This window comes from Pseudophryne corroboree, chromosome 1, assembly GCF_028390025.1.
Source record: "Pseudophryne corroboree isolate aPseCor3 chromosome 1, aPseCor3.hap2, whole genome shotgun sequence".
Lineage (NCBI taxonomy): Eukaryota > Metazoa > Chordata > Amphibia > Anura > Myobatrachidae > Pseudophryne > Pseudophryne corroboree.
This window is the reverse complement of record NC_086444.1, coordinates 62,394,891-62,401,360: the sequence shown is the minus strand read 5'-3', so window position 1 is coordinate 62,401,360 and position 6,470 is coordinate 62,394,891. Positions and strand designations below refer to the sequence as shown.

The window sequence follows — 6,470 nt, the reverse complement described above, 5'->3', positions numbered from 1 at the left end:
TTGTCCCGACCTGATACCCCTGCTGAACACAATTACAATCATGCACATAAGTCCACACGGAATGTGATAGAAAGATGTTTTGGTGTGCTGAAATCTGGGTTTCGGTGTCTGGATAAGTCTGGTGGCCTTTTGTTGTATAGTCCCTCGAATGTGACTCAAATTGTGTTCTGCTGCTGCTTTCTTCATAACATGTGTTTGCAACAACATCTGCCACATGTTGAGGAGGAGGATGAAGAAAGCAGCCAGCAAGCAGAGGAATTAGAGACATCTGGTGATACTTGGAGTACAGATGTAGGGAGGCAGGTTAGGCAAGAGCTCATCACTCGTTATTTCTAAGGTAAGTTTGGTTTGCTTATTTCATTTGTTGTGTAATCATAAATAGATGTTGGCCCATTTTTATTGTAAAAACCATTACTCAGAATGTGTCTGTCTCCTTGAGACATACAAACATACCCTCGCTTTATGCAAAACTAATGTCGCATGTGTATTGTGTTTATTTTAAAAATCAAAGCAACAGATTATGAGTGGCATGCATTAAGTCTGGATAAGTGTTCGTAAACTTGCACTGATAATTTATTACAAGCACACATAAGCCACATAGTAATTTATTTAGTATTTTACTTTATGATTGTGTGTAACGTCCTAATGCACAGGTTCTCAAACTCGGCCCTCAGGACCCCACACAGTGCATGTTTTGCAGGTAACCCAGTAGAAGCACAGGTGTATGAATTACTCACATAAACATTTTAAAAGGTTCACAGGTGGAGCTAATTATGTCACTTGTGATTCTGTGAGTAGACCTGCAAAACATGCACTGTGTGGGGTCCTGAGGGCCGAGTTTGAGAACCTGTGTTCTAAATAAACAGTCCTCAACATATAATATGTTAGCCTTGAGGAATACATGTGTCCCTATGTGTGATGCTCCATCATATTTAAGGGACACAAACTTACTCTCATCCAAAATAATTTATTTCGTAATGTTTGCTGCAGTAAACTTGCTGATTTGTAAGTAAATACACAGTTTGCCACATATATACATTATTATACACATTATTATTTTTTGGTTAAAAATGTATTCTTTTTTGGTTTCTGCATCATGTGTAATAACATTATTACTAATTTTTAACACACACAAACATGGCCCAACAATAATGACATTCATTTTGGCAATGAATTATCTCAATTCAATGACAACATATTAAAAGCTTTTTACGCAACTCAATTGTGTTATTCTTGTAATGTTGTATAGAGAAGAAAGGTAAAATAGTTAACAATCACATTGTAATGAGGATTGGCTGCAGGATAGGAGAATGATTGGAATCTAGAAAGAGTAATGATTAGAAAAAAATCAAGTGGTCTGGTTACTTCCTGCTAACATGTATGTGGCTGCCTGGCAATGATTGTGTGTGCAGGATAGGAGAATGATTGGAATCTAGAAAGAGTAATGATTAGAAAAAAATAAAGTGGTCTGGTTACTTCCTGCTAACATGTATGTGCAGCTCCAACAACATTTCCCTCCTCCAAAAGAAAACAAAGATGGTAAAGAATAAATGTGCGTACAAATTTTATGCTGTTGTTTGTACCACTTATAATTAATGATGTTGTATAAATTGTCAAGGAGCTAAGTGTTATATATATTTTGCCAAACATACACTTACTAACTGTTTTAAATTACTTCTAAGAAATGTAAAATTTGTTTGTTTTGTGTTAATTTTTTTTGGATGCCTGCTTGTCCTGCCCTTTGCCTTTAGCACTGTCATGTTGTCGTGCTCTGGTGGAGCGTCTTCGTGGTGATGAGACTGGCGTGATATTTGGAGTAGTCGTACCAGAACTGCTGCTTGTTTGCTGTTGGTGCATGGATCTGAGTGTTTCATTCAGGTTAGTGAGGGTGGCATTGAGTTCACGTGTAGCAGCATTTTGATTGTCTACAATTCGGAATAAACTTTCATTAATCTTTTGATTGTTTTGAAAAATGTTCATATAACTTTGCTGTTGTCTGTGCTGTTCTTCCATTAGTCTGTGCTGTTCTTCCATTATGCGCTGTAAGTTGCCCATGACCTGTGTAATGTCTGTACGCATGAGTTCCATGGTATTGCCAATTCTGGTTGTTTGTTCATTTTGTCTACTCATATTTCTGGTTATTCTTCTGAGGTGACATGGTAGGCTTGCAAACATTTGTGTCTGCCTACGCAGGCAATCTTCATTAGTGGCCTGCTGTCTAGCCCAAATGGTCCAAAACACCTGATCAGGGCCTTGTGTTACTGGTGTTGTTGGGCTGTGTTGTTGTGGTGGTGTGCTTTGCTGTGGTGGTGTACTCACAGGTGCTGGGGGGGCCGATTCCTTGGCTTAATGGCTGCATTTCTAAGATAATTGTCTCCTCCATGTCACTGTGTTGCTGTTGTTGCGGAGGGATGCTGTTACCAGGACTAGAAGCTGAAATGTGGAAAAATTTGCCGTTAGCTATCCATATGTTTGATAAATGAAAACAAATCACTACACATGGAACACATGTCATTCACTGTTGCTTTCAGATATTCTGCCTAGCAACATCATCACTCATAACTTAAATACATACATATGCCTGTTTGTGGCAAATGTGTCTGGTTACTTAATTGTGAAAGCAAACACTTTAGTTTTATTGGAGATCAGACATACTCCACCATAATAACACATTGTAATCCATAATGTGTTACCTTATAGCTTTTCTAAAACAAACATAGTAATGTTTTTATATGTATTTGGCAATGTGAGCTCAAGCACACATGTGAAAATTTGATAAACAACCTTACTATTTGCAAACATTAAACATGAGTTTCTGTTGCAGCATCTTACACACAATGTGCTACTGTATGGCTTAAGTGGACATACATATCTTTACTGGATGTGGACAAGGCCATTTTGCTTGTATTCCATTTCATGTTTTACCTACTTCGGTAAGTATATACGTTTTTGATGTGTTTTGACTTAATGCGGTTAAGAAAAAGTTTGATTACGATCTAAAATTGTTTACATTTATTTCAGTTTGATACTCACAATCAAGATGAGGGGAGTGTGGATGACGTCTTGGAGGTGTGTCCAAAATTTGGAGTGGGGGGACCGAACATACTGTCGATAATCTTCGTGGCCGGGTAGCCTGCTGTGGTTGGCCCTGGACATCAGACCTTGCTTTCTTTGCTGCCACAGGTTTTTTGTGGTGATGTCTTACAGAAGTCCCACTTCTGCTGCTCCAGACTTCTTTTGATGGACCTATTAATGAAAGTGAAATTTTGTTATGGCCATTCCTTTACAAACATACCCTATACTACAATGGACACTTTACCTGCTTCCGCAGCGTCATCATCATCAGATGTGCTGGGAGTTACTGGAGAACGAGTAGTACTGCTTTTTTCAAATACTGTAAAAAAAAAAAAACACTCATGTATTCATGCTATTGTTGATACATCCACCCATTATGCTTATAAACATGTATTCTTCAAGAAATGCTTGCTTTATTTTTAAGAAAAACATAAGGACCGGAAACAAAAAAACCACTACATAAAACAATAAACATTGTCCAATAGCCATATGCACTATGGAAAGTTCAACACAGAAAAACATGTACAGGACACTGACATAGGCCACAAGTAAAAATACATACATTAACAACCACAAACACACACATCTTCATTTTGTAATGAAAGGAAAAATATTACAGTTGCAATATATAAATTGCTATGTGATGTGGCACTCCAAACAAACATTACCACTTTATGAGCCAAAAAAAAAAAAAATGACACTGCAGTGTTGTGTCACGGTATAAATACAAACTCAAACTGAACAAACAAATAGTGTTTTTTTAATAAAAAAATATTACATTCTGTAATAATGACATTACACATGTAAGTGGTTCCCAAACCACTTTCCACTACTCCAGCCTCTAACATGACAACCACTGTTTTTGAAACATTGCACATGGATAACCTAAATATAAAACATAGTCCAAATTAAAAAACAAAAAATGTCCAAAAGGAAAACATTATTGCAGGACAATTCAATGACACACCAAGTCCAAACTACACATGCAAAATATACTGGAAAAAAACACATGACATACAATAAAGTAAGATGTTACATTGGCTTTTGTATAAAACATTACCCAAAACAATGTATTTGCTGACACACACTTGAAGATGGGAGTAATATGCAACGTGACATGACACACATTTAAAAAAAAAAATAAAAAAAAATAAGGTCATAGTATGTTAATGCAAATACACATGCTCACCATTCTTCCTGGGCCTATCTGAATCCCGGACATGGGTTGCAGAGACTACTTCAGGAGGTATTACACTCCACATGGGCTCCTCATACTCCAGATATCTTGCAATATAGGGCTGTCCACCACCGGTTTTTCGAGCCGACTTGGCCTCCTTGGCCATTTTGGACTTGACACGTCGCTTTATGTCATAGTACCGTTTGCGGCACGTGTCCTCCGTCCGCTTGACCACCCCCTCACTATTGACAGCAGCAACAACTTTCACCCACAACACCGTCTTCCTCTGTGTTGGCACCTTGGCGGACTCAGGCCCAAATAGCTGCCGCTGATACTTCATCAGCTCACGCACCAATGCCACATTTTCAGCAAAACTAAACTTTACATTCCGCCCAGTCTTAGTAGTGGTGCGTGGCTGCGGAGCTGTCTGACTGTCACTATCACTGTCACTTGAGGCTGCTGCAGTAACCTCACCCACCTCCTCCACCTGACCGACCTCCTCCCCCTCACTCACACCCTCCACCTCACCCACCTCTGAGTCACACATAATTGTGTGTCTAAACACTTAACACAGAAAAAAAAATAGACAAATAACACACTCCTCCACTACCACTACACAACTCACACACACACACCCACCCACACACACACCCACACACACACACACACACACACACACACACACACACTGACAAGGGACTATAAAGAAAAATAACTTGGACAAAAAATGAGACAAAACCACAAAAAACAAGACTACAAGAATGACAAGACGACTTTCAAACACATTACCACACTCAGAAATCGCTACCAACACTCCTCACCAAACCACAAATTCACCTACCTCCACAGCACAACCTCCCTCCTCCTCACCACTAACTAAACCCACGAGGTGCGGACGGTTTGGGGCGTATTTATATGGTTGCGCACAGACACTCCTACATCTGAAACACAACCAATCATGAACGGGGATGAAAAACGAAACTAAAAGTGAAAATGCGGCCGGGGTCTTAAAAAAAACCTGCCGCGTTTAACTTAGAAAAAATACCGGTAAAATCAACCAAAAGACGTACGCAAATCACAATGACGGCCAAGAATGGTCCAAAAAAACGACTGGCATCGACATCGGAAAACACGAAAACCATAAAGTCGACTGCTTCATAACTTTGCGTATATAGTTTCAAAAAGTTGCATGAAATTGCACCTGATACAAAACGAGTTTAAACACTACACAAACCGACTTAAACACGAATATTAGTAAATATTGCCCCTTGTGTTTTACACTGCCCTTATCTCACTGCATTAAAGTGAGTATACTACATACAGTAAGAGAATTTTGAATATAGAAAATGAAGAATCTGACTTAGATATTGTCATAACCAGACTTTCAAAACCTGTTTCATGCACTAAGTGATTTGTCACTTACCTGTCCAGCAGGTCAGGTTTTCTAGTTGTAATGTGAAGCTAATGCATGGATGCCGCTATGTTGGATCTTGTCAGCTGACTGCATCTACTCCAATAATAATTATTCCTTACCTCAGCTGACTCTGGCAGCCAATCTGTGACCTGCAGCTCCTATTTAAACCCTTCTAGTTCTCCAGCTCACTGTCAGATCAACAAGACACATTGCTGAATTTCTGGCTCCTGTATAGCAGTAGGTTTGCAGTCCCTAGTGTGTTTACAGAGTTTCAGCATTGCTGGGTTTCTTTTCTGCAATTATCAGCACTGCTGAACTTTCCAAGCTACAGATTATTCTTGTGATTCCGGTGCATTTACTCCTGTGAGCTTTACCTAATCTAACACCAGTGTGCTCCTGCCTGTTATTTTCAGGTTCTATAGAGTTCTGTTCATATCTGTTCTGTTATCACCATTCTACTCCTTTGCAGATTTCCTGGATCACTGTGTACAGTTAACCTCTGAAATTCTTGCAAGCAAATTATCTATCTGCTTCGTGTGCACATTTCAGCCTACTAAATATAATGCATATTCAACTGGACATTATTACAGCAGTTCTGCGCTGCTAGCACGCCATTCTCCTGATATCTTCAGCATTAACTTGCAGGGAGCACATATTGTACTGTGTTACTTTCCTACCACAGTATATGCACTATATACACAGATGAGACTTCAAGTGTTCTGAGGCTCTACATTTTTTATCATCTCTGCTCAAGCCTCTAACCCCAAGTGACTATCAATGTGTAAGATCTTGCTTCTTACTTTG

General features: G+C 39.1%; 1 long non-coding RNA gene across 1 annotated transcript; it reads right to left on the bottom strand.

The window, feature by feature from the left end:
• Positions 1 to 2,379: 2,379 nt before the first annotated feature.
• LOC134918734 (uncharacterized) lies at positions 2,380 to 3,362 on the bottom strand. The gene is made up of 3 exons (XR_010177456.1): positions 3,320 to 3,362; positions 3,034 to 3,246; positions 2,380 to 2,433 (listed from the first exon to the last, which is right to left on the bottom strand). It is a non-coding gene; the product is annotated as an uncharacterized LOC134918734 (long non-coding RNA).
• Positions 3,363 to 6,470: the final 3,108 nt, after the last annotated feature.